Source organism: Cuculus canorus, chromosome 26 (genome assembly GCF_017976375.1).
Source record: "Cuculus canorus isolate bCucCan1 chromosome 26, bCucCan1.pri, whole genome shotgun sequence".
In the NCBI taxonomy this organism is placed as follows: Eukaryota; Metazoa; Chordata; class Aves; order Cuculiformes; family Cuculidae; genus Cuculus; species Cuculus canorus.
In genome coordinates, this window is record NC_071426.1 from 4,222,886 (window position 1) to 4,242,918 (window position 20,033).

Here is a 20,033-nt window from a genome sequence, read left to right on the forward strand (position 1 = left end):
ATATTTCAGACCACGGCATTAATATTCATTAGTGGGGGCAGTGTGTGCTATTTATCCTTCTATCCAGTGATCGGAATTTGCTACTACTGTTTTCGCAAGAGTGGTGATGAATGCACAGCAATATTGGCCTGAAGACTACTCAAGACTTAGTGAGAAGGAGCTTTTAGCCTTAATATAATAAATTGTAAAGTCTTAATTAAAACAGACAGGAGGAAAGGAACGTGGATGTATGCAGATGTATATGTAGGTGGGCCCTCCTGGCTGATGCTGTAGCAGCTCTGCTGGTGCGGTGAAGAGGCAACTTAAAGTTGGGCAAACAACATTTCCACGTATTTTAGATGTGCTGGTTTACTATTTTAGTTGAGCTTCATTTGGGGGAACAAATGGAATGTTTTGGTAGCAGTGGGGTTCAGATTTTCAAACTAGTATGAAAATTATATCCTATGTGACGTTGGTTCACTCCAAGAGAAAAAAAAAAGGAACAAAAATTGAGGCTTGTGATCAGCTAAACTTCTATCAAAGACCTGGTTTTGGAATTTGATGTCTTCTGCTTTGGGCAGTAGTGACTAGGACTGGCTCTCTGAAGCTATCTGGGACTCTTTAGTCATGAGAAGAGAAAGCTTGGGGGGAATCTTATCAGCTTGTTATCTGATGGGAGGGAGTAAAAGTGATGGAGCCAGACTCTTCTGAGTGGTATCCACTCACAGGACAAAGAGGAATCGGGTAAAAATTGAAGTACAGGAAATTCTGTTAAAACATAAAACAATTGTTTTATTGTGAGTGGCCTAAGACTGGAACATATTTCCCAGAGAGGTTATGAAGTTTCCATCCCTGGAGATATTCAAAATCTCACGAGACATGGTCCTGGGCAGCCTGCTCTAACTCATCCTGCGTTGAGCAGGGATTTGGACTGGATGATTTCCAGAGGTCACTTGCAAACCCTATTCTCTGCTTCTGAGATTTAAGAACATAATCCATATTGAAGGGCAATGAAGATGAGTGTTCTAGACTGTTAAATTGCTTTTGAAAATGAGATTCGAGCTCCCCAATGAGCTACAATGCTGAGTGGAGGAATACACTGAAAAAGAGTATTCGAGTTCTATGCATCCTTCAAAACGCTCACACGTGAATATATGATACTGGTGCTTCATATGAAATATTGCAGAAATTTGTATTGTGTTTTTAAATCCCTGAAGTGCGTCGATTTGTATGACCTGACACTTAAAATAGTCTTTATTACCTTTAATTTTGAATCACAGAATCATAGAATGGTTTGCGTTGGAAGGGACCTTTAAAGCCCATCCAGTTCCACCCCTGCCATGGGCCGGGACACCTCCCACTGGATCAGGGGCTCCAAGCCCCATCCAACCTGGCCTGGAACCCCTCCAGGGATGGAGCAGCCACCACTGCTCTGGGCAACCTGGGCCAGGGACTCAAACCCTCGCAGGAAAATATCTTTCCTGACATCTAATCTAAGTCTTCCCCCTTCCAATTCAAAGTGATTCCCCCTCATCCTATCACTCCACGCCCTTGTAAAAAGTCCTTCGCTGGCTCTCCTGGAGCCCCTTTCTGTGCTCGACCGTCTCCACGGAGCCTTCTCTTCTCCAGGCTGAACAACCCCGGCTCTCTCAGCGTGTCCTCATAGCCCTCATCCCTAGATGAGATAGCAAAATAATACATTTCTGCTTCATTCCATGATTATTAAATACAGGCTGTGAAATGCTATTGATGAATTCTTTGCTTTAAAAGGTTACTTTCCTAAAAATAAAACAGGAAGGGAGCAATGTTTGCTGTGCCAAGGCTCATTTCTTCTGCCTAGGAGGGACAATAAGCGTGCAATTTGAAAGGTCACTGGTTCTTTTGTATGCTAATAAACAATTAGTATGACTGGGGGGGGAAGATGTGGCATCAACTTCTTTTGAATATATTTCTGAGCAAATTAGCCATTCATGACAAGTTAAGAATTCGGAGGCTAACATCTCCTGGATGATTTCTTAGCCATCATTTCAGTCGCTGTGAAAATATTGCTGTTTAATCAGCTCTGGCTAACAATTATTTTTCTCCTTGACAAGCACCTTCTGGGACTTCGGTTCACCTCTGAGATTATTAGTTTTTTTATTGTAACATTTTATAGGCGATAAGGAAAAAGGATTTAGAAAAAGAAAATAACTGCCTTTTCCTTCCAGGCAGTTATGATGTTGTATGCATATGGAATATATGTGCAGAGAATCTAAATTTGATGTTCCTCCAGTCATTTTAGTGCGGTGGTAGCGGTGGAGTTTCTCACATTCTCAATAATTAGTCCCTCACACAAACGCACAAACTGACCATCTGGTCAAAATTTAGAACACAAAATAACTGTGATTGTGGATGGAAGCACCTAACTTGCTGAATGCCAGATCCCACAGCTCCAACAGTACCCACAAAAGACTTGCTCTTCCTATTTCTGAATTGCTCAGGAACATCTGCAGGCGAGCAATCAATTTTTCTTTTTTTTTTTTTCCTAATCATTGGAAAACACATTTTAGACTTTACGGAATGACTTTCACCTGTCCTATTCCTCTACTTGGCTTTCGTATTAGTTCTGCCTGCCATTTTTCAGATGCCAAGGGATATTCTCTTACCGAGCATCCAAAATACAGGAATATTGAGTCAGGATTTTTTTATTTAAACAGCAGAAAAGCCACTGCTGCACTAATAGATGCCACAAAGTTGTGTGGCCGGGGACAAAGTCGGGTGTGGTAAGCGGGTAGGCTCCAAGCGTGCTTCCTACCTACACTTGGGTTTATTGTTATGTTGGGGTGGGTGAGGAGTTTGAAACCCACTTTAATGTGCAGCTCTTCATGCGCCCATGAACCCCTCGCTGACACCGGCGTCCTCGCTCTTCCGCGAGGCTCTCTCCAGCATGTAGAGTCCAAACCTTTCAGCTCCCAAGGCTCAGGAGGATTATCCAGCACGAGCTTCCTCCCAGGCTTAGGAAACATTGTGGAAAACAGGGTATGGATGCAGTGGATGTGAGGTGAACTTGGCATATTCTGATCTCAAGTTGAGTCACCTTCCTTGGAGGTGTTTAAGGAATGGGTGGATGAAGGACATGGTTTAGGGAGTGTTAGGAATGGTTGGACTCCATGATCCAGTGGGTCCTTTCCAACCTGGTGATTCTATGATTCTCTGATCCTATGCACTGGAGCTGGACAGAGTGGAATGACTTCTGCTGTGCCCGATGCTAAATGATGAAACCTTAACAAGCCTCCCTGGTGAAATGATAGGGCAGAAAACTGCATCCAGTTCTGGAGTGCTCAGCACAGGAAGGACGTGGAGCTGTTGGAGCAAATCCAAAGGAGGCATGAAGATGATCCAAGGGCTGGAGCACCTGCCATACGAGGACAGGCTGAGAGAGTTGGATTTGTTCAGCCTGGAGAAGAGAAGGCTCTGGGGAGACCTTAGAGCAGCTTCCAGTAAGGAAAGGGGCTGTAGAAAAGATGAGGAGGGGCTCTTGATCAGGGAGGGCAGGGATAGGGCAAGGAGGAATGGTTTAAAGCTGAAAGAGGGGAGATTGAGATGAGATCTTAGGAAGAAATGTTTTGCTGTGAGGGTGGGGAGGCCCTGGCCCAGGTTGCCCAGAGCAGTGGTGGCTGCTCCATCCCTGGAGGGGTTCCAGGCCAGGTTGGATGGGGCTTGGAGCCCCTGATCCAGTGGGAGGTGTCCCTGCCCATGGCAGGGGGTGGAACTGTATGTTTTCATTAAATCCCTTCCAGTCCAAACTGCTCTGTGATTTTATGAAAACTTGCACATATTCAGATGAATGTGTGTGAAGGTGTGTTCCAGCTGCATCATGGTAGAAATAGAAAGTCCTCAGGTAGCAATAGCTTTGTTGCAAGTAGGACAGTAGGCTGGAGTCAATGTGATGACTGTTGCCAGTCTAGCACATTATCTTCTGCAATTACCACAACTACAAACACTTCTCAGGACAAACACTGGAAATAATGATCATTATCTTTTGAATAGTTTCATATCTTCTCCTCTTTGCAGCTCCTTTAGTCAACCATAATATTTAGGCACTTGAGTTAAGTACATTGCACCTTTTGTTTATAAGAGATGTTTGTATAGCATTAAAATAGCATCTTGGCCATCTTTAGCTGCTTCTGTTACACTGAAACTTTCAGTTTATAATTGTGTGTTGATGGTACAGGAGTCGAACTCCTCTTGCTTTTCTTTGTTTACTTTTAATTAACTTTTTATTGTTTTCAGCATGCAAAGCAATCAAGTTAGAGCAGTTAAGAAAACATGAGTGAGCAGAGATAGAATCCTCCTTAAACAGTAAACAAGGGAATATTTCTTAGGCAAGGTTTGCACCACCCGCTACTATACATGAAAGCATTACAGGGCCTGACTGATGGAATATAAACCACCTAAAGAGAGAAATGACTGGGTGAAGAGTGGAAAAGTCCCTCGCTAAACAGCATTTTGTGAGTGAATTAAGTTGGTAAACATGATACGTTCTAAATACCAAAAGGACTTTTGCAAATCTTCATAATAAAATTTGAAGCTTGATTTAATCTATAAGTAGGTTTCAAAGGATTAATACAAAAGTGAAAAGGTATCAATTTTCCATCCTAGGAATGTTTTTTTTTCAGATTGCTGAAAGTTTGCACGTGATTTTCAAACCTCTTGTAAAGATGGAGGATATGGGAAGGCAGAGACGAACCCACAGAGGCTTGAGTTGTTTCCATCCCTGAACAGCACATTGATCCAGGAGCTTCTCTGGCAGTGGAAGACTGGACTTCAAGTCCTTCTTCAAACTTGATTCAGGTTGCTTGCCATCTGTGCTCAATCTAGCTAATACATACTTCTTAGCTACCTTAATAAATCATTATTTATAGGTTTGAAGACTAGAAGAGATCATTCAATCATTTTGTCTGCACCCTTTGCAAATTAGGTCACAGAATGACCGTATTAATGTCAATTGATTGCTCTAATTAAGGATTGAGTCAGTGGAGACATCGCTTAGAACGATGGGTTATAATCACATCCGATAAGTTTTCTAGATTGACGACTACTCATACGGCCACTGTGATAATAAACTGTGTTTATCATTGAGAAATCAGTCCTAGAACCTCTTTTTTTGTGGACAGTAATTCTTAAAGCAAATTTAGAGATGGTCAAAAGTGGTCCCTAATTTTGAATACTGTTATTCAAGGGCCTGGAAAACCATTTTCATGAGGAGCAACAGAGGGAACTGGGGTTGTTTAGCCTGGAGTAGAGGAGGCTGAGGGGACACCTCATATCTTATCTACAACTACATAGAAATAGGTGTTGGTGGTGGTCTGATAGCTGGACTGGATGATCTTAAGAGGTCTTTTCCAACCTTAATGATTCTATTGTCTTTTTGGAGGCTCTGCATAAATATACAAAAGTCTATTTCTAATTTCTTCTTTTTTACTTAAGCAATTCTATCTGTACTATTTACATGTTTATAAAATGAAATTATTTTTTTTCCCCTTTCTGAAAAAGCTTTGAGGAACATTTCATTTAAACATGTGCAAGCTGCGTAAGGCAGACCAAGAACACAAAGTCAAAGCCATCTCACAGAAAGTCTTTCAGAAACGCTAATTAATCTAAATGAGCTTAGAAAACATTTTACAGAGAAAGTGTCCAAAATACAGGATGGATTGGAAGATTCATTCCCCAAGTAATATATTACTGCAGCGTTTCTTTGCTGGATTTATGTACCAGTTTTAACTACTTGTCTTGATTATGTCATAAAGATTTCATAGATTGTTATTGGGGATTTTTTTGTTCTGCCAGTAATCTCCTTTATTGACTGGTGGTTGAGAGGGACAAATTTTGATCAAGCTTCAACTCTAATGTAATCCAATTAGTGGATGGATATGACATTATTATGTCTTTGTTCATCATTATAACAAGTGTTCCGGTACTTTGGCTCTGCAAAACTTAGTAAAACACTGTAATATCACTACGAAAGACAAAACTGTTAAAGCAATTAATCATTTCAGTCACATTCCACTTGCAAAGAAATAAATAAGTTGTCATTATTTATTTTCACATAAACATTGAGTTTAAATAAACACCGAAATGATAATGTTGCCTACCTAGAGGCCTTCGTTCAGCGCAGTGGTATTTAATGGCTTGGGTTACGTGAATAGGTTGTTAGTGCTACATCTGGAAAATCAGGGACTGTTCTTTTTCATGTTTTTATGAGAGTGACTGAAGCATAGTAGTGATTACGTGTAGTATTTATGAATTACCCATGGCAGGGGGGATGAACTGGATGATCTTTAAGGTCCCTTCCACCCGTAACTATTCTATGATTCTGTGATTCTATGATTTTAAGATTCTGTGATTCTATGATTTTATGATTCTATGAATGAAAAGAGGTTGTTCCCACTCAGCAGCATGGAGCCACCGTCCACTGGACTCGACTCTCCAGTAGACACCCTTGGATTGTCTACTGCAGGGGGATTCTGTTCCTTGACCAGAATGACAAATATCCCACAGATCCAAAGTCCAAAGGTCTTCCAACACGCATTCCACCCAGGAATCCCAGCTTTGTATACCTGGACAGGTTTTCAGAACAGCGTTAGGCCCTCTCTGGAAGAACCGTTTTCACATCTGGCTCTTGAAACCACCATCGCGGGAAGATGGCTGATTGCCATCTCAATATTTTTCTGCCAGCTATCTCAGGAGGAGAGCCCGAACAGTTCAAAGATTATATTGTATATCCTTGTCAGCAAGCAGCATCTGTCAGAGAAGCCAGGCTGCTGAATTCCAGCAAATATCCCCAGTAACGTCAACCCAGAGACCAAGGTTCAAGAGGGACTTAAAACAAGTACGTGGGCATAACATTAACTAAAGCTCTTCATTGCCTGCAAGATAAGTTTATTTCTCCCCATTCCCACTTCTTTCCTTGCTTTCTTTCCACCAGCGCCCTTATTAATGAACTGTGAAAGCTGACATTTCCAATAAGGAACAATTAAATGTGGAACTAAATTAAATGAAGTCATTCATTTACAAAATAATAGCTAACTAGCATGAGGATGGTAAAAAATGATTGCAAGTCATGGGAAAAAAAAAAAGAGAGTAAATTAGGTCTGACTACATTAATGTTCCTTAAGTACTTCTGCTGCTCAGAAAATTAAATGGGAAACATCTTATTAGCTCTCTTACATATAAGGCAGTAATGTGTATATTCACCGTGACGACTATTAGAGGACAGAAGTCCTTCATAGATGTTGGTGTCAGTAAGGTTCTTATATTCTTAACTTTCAGCTTCCTGCTCTTTCAAAGGTGCTATATTAGGACTGGAGTAAGGGTGTAACTTGGTAGATGCACTGAATCTTTTCATAGAGTCATGGAATGGTTTGGGATGGAAGGGACCTCAAAGCCCATCCATGGGCAGGGACACCTCCCACTGGCTCAGGGGCTCCAAGCCCCATCCAACCTGGCCTTGAACCCCTCCAGGGATGGGGCAGCCACCTCTGCTCTGGGCAACCTGGGCCAGGGCCTCCCCACCCTCACAGCAAAACATTTCTTCCTAAGATCTCATCTCAATCTCCCTTCTTTCAGCTTAAAACTGTTCCCTCTCCTCCCATCCAGTCCCTGATCAAGAGCCCCTCCTCAGCTTCCCTGCAGCCTCTCTCAGTCTTTTCCATCCAAGACATAGCCAACACGCCAATCCCTCTAAAATCAAACCCAAACGAGATATGCAAAGGCTGTAGGAACATAATGGAGAAGAGAAGGCATTGCTTGATTTTAAAGGCATGCTGACTTGCTCTGACCAATGCCAGCTGAAGGTTTGCCATGCTACTTAATGCATTTTTATTTGAAAATGCTTTGTAAGTTTATCTGTGAATCTCTGGAGGCTCAAGTTAATTGTGCACTCAGTTATCCTTATGGGGATTTGTAGAATTCTCAGCTCTTCTATAAGAATTCCAGTCTTGCTTGAATTAGTCTAAAACCCTCCAACCTAAGATTCATGGAATCGTTAAGGTTGGAAAAGACCTCTAAGATCATCCAGTCCAACCATCAGCCCAACATCACTGTGCCCACATCTGTAGTGCCACATTTATGCATTTTTTTAACCCCTCCAGGGATGGAGACTCCACCGCTGCCCTGGGCAGCCTGGTCTGATGCTTCACCACTGTTTCAGTGAAGAATCTTTTCCTAATATCCAATCTAAACCTCCCATGATGCAACTTGGGGCCATTTCCTCTTGTCTTGTGGTACCACCTTCATATCACCATCATATCACCATTCTCCAAAGACCTTGTGTGTGTGTTTCCCCTCACCCTCTGCCCTGACTGAGGGATATTTGAAAAGGAAAATTAGGAAGAGATTTGGACCCAGGTTGAAAAAAAACACTGATTTCCTCAGTTATACTTAAGGCTCTTTCCTTTTGTAAAACAAATAACCTGAATAAATACGTCAGGGAAGATTAAAACCTCATTAAAAAGTGTAAACAGACTGCAAAGAACAGGGGGAAAAAAAAAAAGGCTTGGCTGAATTGAATAATGGTAATAATAAAACCACTAAACAATATTGGTAGTTAAAAGTCCTGTTAAAGCGAATATACCATTGAGATGGGAAGCAGAGCTGCTGTTATCTAATGCTCAGGATGGAGATTTCTTTTCAATAATTTGATAACATTTTAATGAATAAATTAATAACATTATCCAGGAAATGGAGTTCATAGATAAAGTCAATTCCTTGCCAGTTCCCAAATCTAATCAGAGAAGTTCTGTTCGGGGATGGTCAGCAATGATGCATGTGCTCAGCAATACTTTTTCCTGCCCACCTGGAAGGAGACACAAGTGCTGAGGCTACCGGTATGGCACTGCATGCATAAGAGGTTTACTTCCCAATATTAATGCAAATTATGGCTTTAAGGCTGGCAATTACGCATTTTTATCTTACTGAGGTGAGCAGGATTGTTGAATAAATGCTTTAAAAATGCAAAAGAAAACAACTCTATCTTGTTTTTAAATGACGTACCTTTAAAGACAAATACACAGGTAAGGAGAAATATTACTTGGAATAGAGGAACTATTCCTCTAGTGGAAGGGCTTTAGTGGATTTTGAGCACAGAATGAAGTTGTGTTAAAATACTGCTAATGCTGAATATTGATTCCCAAGATTTTTAATTTAAATGGGTAAGGGAGGGGAGAAAGAGTAGAGGGAAGAGGTTAACGAAGGACAGGGCACTGAATGCAGAGATATAACATTTCCATAGCAAATGAGAGGATTGGGAGACAGAATTACATTTGTTAATTTAAGGTAAAATTTAATACAAGAGAAAGCCTGGGATCTGATTTAGCACCCTGTGATTATCACCTTTGTTTCACTTTGACAGAGGATTGCAACAGTAAATACTTTAATTGTGTGCGTGGCCTTTCAGTCAAGATCAAGCACTGGAATTTTAATAATAAGACCTTTGTTCAAGGCTCCAGAGATACCTGAGATAGTGATGAATGAGCTTGTATGGCTTCACAGCAGAGTTCTGTGTACGCGGGGGCGCCAGCTTGACTGCCAGAAAGAGCATGGCCGTTAATAGTTCACTTGAGCTAATTAGCCCTGGTTGGTTCTGTTCCCTTATGAAGGCATTGTTTGATGCAGACAATCTCTTGATGCCACAGCATCATTTATATAACTCAGTGCCCCAACAGCACTCATCATTTCAACAGCCCAGCTGACATCTGCAGAAACCCCCCTGTATCCTTTCAGAATAACAGGATGTAATCCGCATCCTCTCTACAATATTTGTCAGATAGCTGCTCTTTGTCTGCTGTCATCCATGTGCTGTCAGATTGCTCCTATTTTTTTTTCCCTTCACCAGGTCTCCCTAATAATATTGTACAAACCAAACCAAGGCAGCGCATCCAGCAGTGTTAGCGGAATAGCAGTACGGAAAAGACTGGTCTTGACACAGAACGACTGCAGCAAGGAGGCGACGCCAGTGCGGGAACAGACTGTCGCTGTAGGTGCAGTCTGCGTGACTGCAGCTCTTACACTGAGACATCACACCTGGTTTGTTTGTCATGGATGCTTTTCCTCATGCTATTCCTTCAAGTACCTCACACACAATTGTGATGCTTGAGCTGTAGTACTCAGTACAGAACATCACTTCAGCCAGTGCTGCATCATAGAATGGTTTAGGTTGGAAGGGATCTCAAAGCCCATCCAGTTCCAAGCCCTTGGCAGGGACACCTCCCACTGGATCCGGTTGCTCCAAGCCCCATCCAACCTGGCCTTCAACTCCTCCAGGGATGGGGCAGCCACCACTTCTTGGGGCAACCTGTTCCAGGGCCTCCCCACCCTCGCAGCAAAACATTTCTTCCTAAAATCTCATCTCAATCTCCATTCTTTCAGCTTAAAATCATTCACCCTCCCCTCTCCGTGCAGTCTCTGATTAAGAGCCCCTCCCCAACTTTCCTGTAGCCCCTTTCACTACTGGAAGCTGCTCTAAGGTGTCCCCTGAGCCCAACTCTCTCAGCCTGTCCTCGTGCAGGAGTTGCTCCAGCCCTCAGATCATCTTTGTGGCATCCTCTGGAGTCACTCTAACAGATATATATCTGTCCTGATTCAAGAAGGTATTTTTCACTTGCGTGCAGTGCTCAAGAAAGCTACCAGGAGCACTGTCTGTTGAAAGCACCTCACAAAGACTGTATTTCAGCTGTATTTCAGACAAAACCCAGTCAGTTTCCTGCTGATCTTGCCCAGGAACACAAAGCTAACGGGCTCAAAGAGAAATCAAATCCATATTTAGGCACTGCTCTTCCAGATCTTCATCTACTTGATTGTGTTTCTCAAACATGGTGACATAGTAGTCCACTTCAAAATATCTTCATCTTATATAACAAGATGTATAGCTCTTCACTAGGAACATCATATTCTTATTCCAGAACTTAGAGATTGCTTTTTGCCCCTTGAGATGTGTTGGGTGTGAAAGGATGTCCAAAATCTCTCTTTCCGAGCTGGAAGAACTGTGTTTGCCTAATCATATTGTCAAGTGTAGTGAGTCCCCCGCCTTGGGGTAAGGGTTCTGTTTATAAAAAAAAAAAGAAGATATTTATTTTCCATTTCCAGTTAAGTATATTTATGTAAATGCTGTTGTTAGACTCGTGCCCTGTAGAAATGACAAGTTCTCTAGGGAGAGCGAGAGAGAACGGCACGTATAGTAACTTGCTTTTCGCTAATGACAGCAATAGCTTCACCTTTATCTGCATACTGATATTCATTTCCTCCTAATAAGTTACGGTATTTAAGTTTGTCCAGGAGTTTATATAGCTCACAAGCTGCTGAGGTTTGATTAGCAAGATGTCTTGTGTTTGATCCTGCAAAATGATCAGTCTGTATTTGAATGATATTCAGTCTCCTCGAGCTTAAATTTTATTAAAACGATTGCTCTGTTGTAAGAGCATTTAAACAAAGACTCCAAGACTTGCCTGGAATCGAAAAGGTGTTGTAATCCAGAAAGTGAGTTCCCATTTTTCTTTCTGGAGCTGACTGTAAATTTTCAGGCCAGCACAGTCTGTTCTGATTTACTTCACCTGCCGGAGGATGTAAGGGGATTTTCTAATTCCAGGTCCTGCCAGGACAGGGATCCGGGTGAGTGCACAGAGTCCTCCCCCTTTCACCACGCTAAGCTGCACGCGTGGGCTGAAGAACGGACTTTACACCACTTCCTTGCACTTGCAGGAAGAAAATAAAGCTGAGGAGGAGGGGTTGGGGGTCACGTTCATGCAGGAGTGTTTCTGGAAGAGGAGAGAGCTGCTCAGAGCTTGGAGAAGGCGCTCACAGCCTCTGTCCTAAAGAGGAGGCAACGGGTAGGAGCGTGTGCGCAGGGAAGGGTGTCACCTCCTGATGTAGTGAGCCTTGAGAGAAAGGAAAACTTCTGTAGATTACTGAAAGTGTCACCTCCTGATGTAGTGAGCCTAGAGAGAAAGGAAAACTTCTGTAGATTACCGAAAGATGCGGTTCTAAGAGGGAGGAGAACCTTCTTTGAGCGGAAAGCACCAGGCTGAGCGTGAAGGTTGGGGTTGGGAAAGGTTTTGAGTGGGAAATGTCTGCATGCAGTGGGGGAGATCTGTGTTTTGGAAGTGCTGGACAAGGTGGCTGCTTGGAGGGAAGGCCGAAGGCTTCCTTACTGCCTGATTTTATCCCTCCCGGTGGAGTCTAGTAGCCTTATACCAGCCAAGGGCTCAACTAGAACTCAGTTTGGGCAAAGCATCATGATTATTACATTGCCATTTGCTGAGAAGCAGCCCGTTTAGTCGTGAGCTGAGCTGAAAACAGTAAATATCAGCCCTGTGAAAGGTATGAAAGTGACCATTTTTCATACAGTCCCTGTGCAGCAAAACAATAGTAGCTCTTCTCTATCCTGTTGGTATTTATTGTCTGCCTTGTACTTCTCTTGTCCCTCTCTTAATTGTTTCTGTTTGTGTGACTATGAAAAACCTGGTCAGTGTTATTAGATCCTTTTAACTCTTGCCGTGAACTTATGTGTTTCTTATATTAAAGATTTTATAGTTGTGTGATTGTGAGGAAGATTATAATAGGATCATAGAATAGTTTGGGTTGGAAGGGACCTTAAAGATCATCCAGTTCCAATCCCATGCCATGGGCAGGGACATCCCACTGGCTCAGGCTGCCCAAGGCCCATCCAACCTGGCCTTGAACCCCTCCAGGGATGGGGCAGCCACAACTTTCCTGGGAAACCTGTTCCAGGGTCTCACCACTCTCATAGTGGAGAAATTCTTCCTTATGTCCAGTCTAAATCTGCCCCTCTCCAGGTTACACTCATTGCCCCTCATCACCAAAAGCCTTTGTGAACAGTCCCTCCTCAGCTTTCTTGTAGCCCCTTTCAGGTATTGGAAGGGGTTTGACAAATTTACAGGATGGTTCGACAACCTGAGTAATTCATGTTTCTTAAGTTATGGTTCCAGTTAATACTGGGGATGTGCGGTGATAATGGTAAAAATCCTATGAAAAATCACAATTCAGTGATACGAAACTTTTTTTCAGCTCATCTTTGCAATATGGAGAAGAGAAATGTGTCTGAGCTGGAGAGAATGTGGGATGATGCTACTGGATAAGGTAAGACTCCCTTCATGCAGCAGAAACCAAATGAGTTTATGCCTTCTACAGTTATTAGATGGCATTTCCTATTGCTTTTTGAAGATAGATGTTGTCTGCAATATTTAAAGAGAAATAACTGATTTGGCTTTAATTAAGGGAGCTCATTCTATTTTATGTAGGAATGAGAGATCATATTTTGTGCTTAGGAGGTTTATTTGTGTACACTTTAAATAATGTTTGTGTGTTAATGCTATTTTGAAATTCTTGTGGGCATATCCTCAGCCAGAGAAGCACTATGGGATGTCTGAGGGATGGATCTGTATCTGAAGTAGTTAAAGCTTGAGAATGGTCTACTAGTAAGGCTCTTCCTTTTCATGGGTGTACACAAGATTTGGCTTTCAGACTTTGTCTAAATCGCTAAGAATGGCAAATCCTTCAGTACTATCTTTTACTTCTTGCTTCAGCTTAACAAAGATGTATTTTATCATTGCACGGCTGGAAATTGAGGCTAAAATTGAGATGCTACTGACTGTAATGACTGCGAATGATTCTGCTTTGTATATTCCTTAGAATTAAAAGAAATATAAAGTGCAAACCAAGGCATTTACTAATTTTACCCAGTTGTGTCTTGTACAAAAAAAGGAAGAAAAAAAGTTAAATCTTCCCCAAAGACTGTCTTTTGTTATTGTTCTTTTCTAGCATTGGGAATTGGCTTCCTTTTTAATTGCTTTGCTAGAAAAAGCGGTACTGCAATAATCTGTATGAGTCTTAAAAGAAGAGCCTTACCTAATGCTGATGCTGATTTCTATCTCACGAACTGTGCAAGGGAGTCCTTCTGGGCTGCAAACTAAAGCTGCAGGTGTGTTGGAAAGTGTTTTTGGAGTTTGCACCTCGTAGCCTGGCTTGAACAAGTCAACTGTGGATGGTGGAAGCCTAATTACTGGCTGAGATAAAAACATGGATAATGATGGGAAATGGTAGTAATGCAGCATCCAAATGAAAATAATTACCCTATTTGCCTTGCTACTTAAGTCATTTATTCCCTAATCATCTGTTCTGGAGCCCCCTTTTCCCATAGATGTATAAATTTACCCAAGTATTTCAAGGCATTAATATTCTTGTTGATTAAGCTTGACAGGGCTCATGAACTAGAGACTGGAATTATGGCATGGAAAAGTGGAAAAATACCGAAACAACAATACAGGAGAATGTTGCTGGCTATTTGGAGCCACGTGTAAACTTACGTGCATGTCAACTTTTTGTTTGCTTTGTATTTGCTTAAAAAAAAATTGCAATTCCGCAATAATCATTCAAGAGATTATTTTTAAAAGTGCCCGTTAACCCAAGTTCAGTTAAAAACTCAGAACCCGAAGCCTGGATTTAATCTCTGTCTCTCTTTCTGGCCTTTAGGAGTGAAGTAATTGTGGTCAGGACTAGGTATGAAATGCCCAGGAATCCACTTTTGGAAACAGGTTTTAATTAGCAGCCAGGACTCGATGTTGGAACAACCACAGGTACACACGTTGGCGTGAAAGTCTGGTTACATGGGTTATAGTCTTTAATGTTAATTTTGAAATGTCGGTAGAGGAGGACAGACCTAAGAACCTTAATGGGAGCTTGAAAGCCTAAAGTTTGATGTTTGTATTAATTCCTGTCTGTTAACATCAGGCTCTGTAGCAAGCACAAATATTTCTTACATGAAAAATTCAGCTTTCTCTGTTAAATATTTCAGAACAGCCATAAACTTTTATCAGTCACTTTAATTGACAGGCTGCTTTAGTTCTTTTTTGGTTTGAATAATTAAATCTTCCTATCTTCATAAAAACATCCCAAACGCCTTGAAACCTCTGAATGTGCTTACTGTGTTCTGTCCCTTGGCGGCTGCCGGTTCTCAGAGTTTCTCTTTGTCTTATGCCTCGAGAAAAAAATTTCACTGATGACTTTCCTGAAGTTTTTCAGGTCTTGCCAAGGACTCATATCCCCCAGTGGTCCTTCTCCTGTAGGTGTTTCACACTTCAAACCAGCGAGGCAGGAGTGCTCTTCCTTTAGTGTTAGACTTTAGACCTTGTAAGAAGAAATATTGAAGAAGGTGTTCGGTTCGGGGCCTGTCGGTACAAGCTGCTGGAGCGTGTCCAGAGGAGGGCAACAAATCTGGTGAAAGGTCTGGAGAAGAAGTCTTATGAGGAGCAGCTGAGGGACCTGGGGGTGTTTAGCCTGGAGAGGGAGCTGAGGAGAGACCTCATTGCTCTCTGCAGCTCCCAGAAAGAAGGTTGTAGCCAGCTTGGTACGGGTTTCTTCTCCTAAGTAACAAGGGATAGGATGAGAAATGGTCTTCAGTTGCCCCAGGAGAAGTTTAGATGGATATTAGGAAATATTTCTTTACTGAAAGAGTGGTGAAGCATTGGACCAGGCTTCCCAGGGAAGTGATGGAGTCACCATCCCTGGAGGGGTTCAAAACGTGTGTAGATTTGGTGCTTTGGGATGTGGTTTAACAGGCATGCTGGTGTTGGGCTGACGGTTGGACTTGAGGAGCTCAAAGGTCTTTTTCAGCCTCTATGATTCTCCTTGAAGAGGAGCTTTCAAAAGAAGGCCCTGCTTTGAGGGAGGGGGGAAATAATTCTTGGTTATCCTGACGGGGCAGCTCTGTAAATAATTGCTGGATGAAGAGTACTACAAAACACTGCTTATTTCATGAATTGCCGTGAAATTTAAAGAATGCAGAACAGGGATGTGGTCTGTAACGAGTGAAAATGTAGCAGCAGTGGGAGCCATGGTAACACTGGTGAGAGGAATCTTGGGGAAGCATCTAGGATTTTGGCAAGGGCAGCAATAGTTCTTGAGAAAGACTGCAGCCTCCTGCACGCACGAACCCTACGCTGAGAGCAGGGGAGGACCATCCTGTTCCGGAGCTGTTAATGTGGAAGCGACGCTGAATGCCTGATGTGGAATTCAGGTTTGCTACGCCTTTGGCTGCTGTTTGTAAATTTGCTTTCCTTCATCTACTGAATGACCTTTCTTGCTTTGTCAGAGAAATGGTGTTTGAAAAATAAAATAGCAAAACAAATGGCTTGCATACACCTAAATAAAATGTAAGATTTAATTGTATTTGCAATAACTTATCCAGTTAGGGTTTACCTTGCGCTGAAGCTTAGCTTACCTTGGGCTGGCCAGGAGGTAAAATTTTGTATGGTCGGTTTTGTGGATGACATAGTAAGGGCCTTTTTTAGGGGAGTGGTGTCATGATCCCCCTGATTCCAAACACAACCGGAGAAAGCCTGAAGGCTCCTAAATTGGATTGCGGTGCTTGTTCTCCAATTGTTTGCTGTGTATAATACAGGAGAAAAAAACTGTCAGTGCTATAATCTAAAGAATAACCTCGGTTTGAGTGTAAATTGCTCAACTTGAATGACTCAACTCCTCAGCAAATAAATCTCCGGTCTCAATTCTCTGTCTGGTAGCTGTGAGAGATTCAGGCTGGAAAAAAAAATCCACTTGCACCTTACTCTCATGATGCCATAACACAAAATCAGCCTTTCAAAGGTAATTAAGGACCTCCTCTTTTTTCTGTGCGTGTGACGACTTGAAAGTATTTGACTCCGTTTGTCCCTGTCTGTTTATACCACAGTGGGCTGCTAAACATTTTGTTATGTGTTATATAAACACAGATAATCTGTGTCTGTAGAATTTAGAATTCTCTGTATGAAATTACATCAAATGTTTGGTTGTGGGGAGTTTCCTTTTTTCTTTTTTTTTTTTTTTGGGGTTTTTTGGTTTTTTTTTGGTTTTTGGGGTTTTTTTTGTTGTTTTTTTGTTGGTTTTTTTTTGTTGTTGTTGTTTGGGGAAAAAACCTCTTCAGGGTGTGTTCTGTTTTACAAGAGAGTCTGCTTTGGTGAGATCTTGTCCTTTCTGCCCACTGCTGTTTTTCTGGACTTGAAACAAAGAAAATGACAAAAAGAAAGCCTTATTTATAGACAGTAAACATGATCCCGGGAAATGGCAGGGGAGTTGGAACACGATGATCTTTAAGGTCCCTTCCAACCCTTACTATTCTATGATTCTATGATTCTGTGATTCTATGAACTAACAGGGAATGAATGAAAGTTATTCAAATAACCCACACATGCAAATATAATTCAATGCATGTCAACTACGTAGCAAAAACTGTGTTATTGAGTCTTAGTTTAGATGCTATCCTAGATCAGGAGTTTGATAGACACTGCATAATGACATGCTTCTGGGGCAGCAATAATTAAATGACTTTAGTTATTCTTGTTTCATTATGCAAACAGTTTACTTTTTCAGACGTATTGTGTAACTTGGACCCTTTTGACATACAGTTTTGTTTCCTGTAGATTCAAGAAGGAGTTTCTCCTAAGCAATGTTTCTTTAAGACTTGATTCCCTTCTTCCCCTTTCTTCCTGCTCTACTTCTTGTATTGACTTGGTTCTCGTGGTCTCCAAGTGGCCGCAAGCCTGCAGTAGAATCTTAACTCTGTTTTGAGTCAATGAGAGTTTTGTCATTGGCTAAAAAACATAGGATTTAACATGTAATGATTATTAGAGCATCAGACTTGATTCCTGTTGAGAAAAACACTTCTTATCCCTGCTGGTTCCAATGTCAGTGACATTCCTTCCTGTCCTCAAAATCCCATCATCCACAAAAATAAGTACATAAATACATTAGTTGAGGGAAGTTGGGAAATGAACGCATCCTCTAGTGGATCTCAAAGTGTTTGTCTTTCCTTATCAGCCCCATAATGATAGTGCAGCGATGGCAGCTTAATGATAGCAGCCCCAATGACACCATTCAGTGCCAAAGAGGTGAAGATTGCACATTTTATTTTGGAAAATAATTATGCAGCTAATTACAGCACTTGACTTTCGTCCTTCCCTTCCCTGTGTTCTTGGGGAGGCTGGTTTGCTCAGCTTGCAAAAGACTGCATCAGTTATTCTAAAGGTCAAAAGACTCTCATATTATGATTTGTAATTACTACTAATAGTGAATAAAATAAATACAGCATCATTTTGGATCATTTAACTCATTGCTTAACTTCTGTGTTACTAATTCCATTTCATTGTGTGACTATAAGCACATACCTATCCAAGTGGTTGAAAGAGGAAAAATCATAGAATCATAAAGGTTGGAAAAGAGCTCAAAGATCATCGAGTCCAACTATCAACACAACACCATGTCCCAAAGCACCACATCTACCTTTCTTTTGAACACCTCCATGGATGGTGATTCTACTACTACCGCCCTGGACAAATAAACCAGAAGGTGAGGTGTGAAGTCTTCTACAGTTCTCTTCAGAAATCTGAAATCTGAATTCCAAATGTAGTGATTGGATCTAATGATGCAGAACAATCTGTCTTAGGACTGTTTCTATAAAAGTATGCAACTCTCTGCTAAGGAAACAGGTGAATTTCAGGGCAAAGCATCTGCAGTGCCACTTCAAAAGTGCCGGAGGTGAAGAATCTTAGTAGACATTGACTTTGTATGGCTTTGAGATTTCAACTGACTTGCTAAGAATTAAGAGTACGAGAGTATTTAGGTAAGGAAGCGATAATAAACATTTTGTACAGGTTTTTTCTTCTTTTCTGCCCTCTTCCCAAAATCCTGCATGGCACCTATGGAGATGGACACTTCCCTCCCTTGTTCTTTACACCATTGTTCTTGGAGAGTTCTAGAGGGCAACTACAATTTCCATCCTTTATCCTTTGGTCAACTATTCAAGCCCAGGTTCTTTAACTGCTCTGGCTTCAGAATGCAGCGTGTTCCCTCACACTTCAGGTCAGCTGGAAGTCTCGATTCAGTCTGATTCATTTCAATTTGCATAATCTCCTCAGCTTGCTATATTTCATTTAGACACCGAAGATTTAGTTTAGTTGAAGTCTTATGTCATTTATCATTTACTTGTCTTCCTTCAGAGTTTGATTTAATCCCCTCGGTTTACTTTAGAAGACTGATTTCTTATCCACACAATGCTTTATTCCATTGCAATTCCCAAGTCTTTTTATTTCCTATCTAGATCTCCCGTATTGTGATATTTATTTTATACCTAGAGATAAACCGCCTTCGTCTACGATCTTAAAGAAAGTCATAAATCTAACAATGAATGTATGGGCCGGAATCCTATCAGGGACATTCGTGCGCTGATGATGATGTTGCCAGTGGTTTTTCTGACGGTTGCCATGCTAATGTTTCATTGTAGGTAGTCAGTATGAACTTGTTGTTTGTAATCCGTATTCAGCCTGGAGAAGAGAAGGTTCTGGGGAAACTTCTAGCAGCTTTGCAGTACCAAAAGGGGTTGCAGGAAAGCTGGGGAGGGGCTCTTGATCAGGGAGTGCAGAGACAGGACGAGAGGGAACCGTTTTAATCTGAAAGAGGGGAGATTTAGATACATTTGCACATGATATTTTTCTCTGGTTAAGTTTTCTGTATCTGGTTTTCTTTATTACTGCCTGGCAAGTATGATAAATTATCTTAATAATAATTTTCTTTTTAATGGGAAAATGTATGTATGGTACTGATGCATAGAATATTTTCACTAAGAATGTGAATCTTCCCCGTAAGTACTTGGCCTTAGCTGAGTGAGGTTTTCTTTGTATCTTTTTGGTTTAAAAAAAAAAGATTCCAGGGCAAGAAGAGCAATATTGGAGAAACAATGATCCCACTTCATTCCTCCCTAACTAATGAATTGTTTCTGTACAATTTTTGATCTAAAATACAAGTCTAACGCTGAAGTGTCCCTTGCATCTACAACTTCAAAACCATGACTGATCAAAAGAGATCATAAATGAGGTCTATCTTTGTCAGCAGTCCCACTTCTGGCAGTGACTAATACTTGAATCTAAGGAAAAATAGTATGAGACTAGGGAAAAACAGACCAACGAGTGATGCTTTTCCTGAAACTTCTCCCTAGCTGCTTTGAAATAGCA

General features: G+C 41.4%; 1 protein-coding gene across 8 annotated transcripts in view; it reads left to right on the plus strand.

The window, feature by feature from the left end:
• The window catches only part of LRRTM4 (leucine rich repeat transmembrane neuronal 4), a 519,233-nt gene that overhangs the window by 146,136 nt on the left and 353,064 nt on the right, over positions 1–20,033 (plus strand). For all 8 annotated transcript variants that reach the window (XM_054089009.1, XM_054049570.1, XM_054089008.1 and 5 more), the window contains exons 3-4: positions 13,042–13,113; positions 14,506–14,609. The gene's annotated coding sequence lies outside the window, so the exon portion shown is untranslated. The remainder of the gene's footprint in view (positions 1–13,041; positions 13,114–14,505; positions 14,610–20,033) is intronic.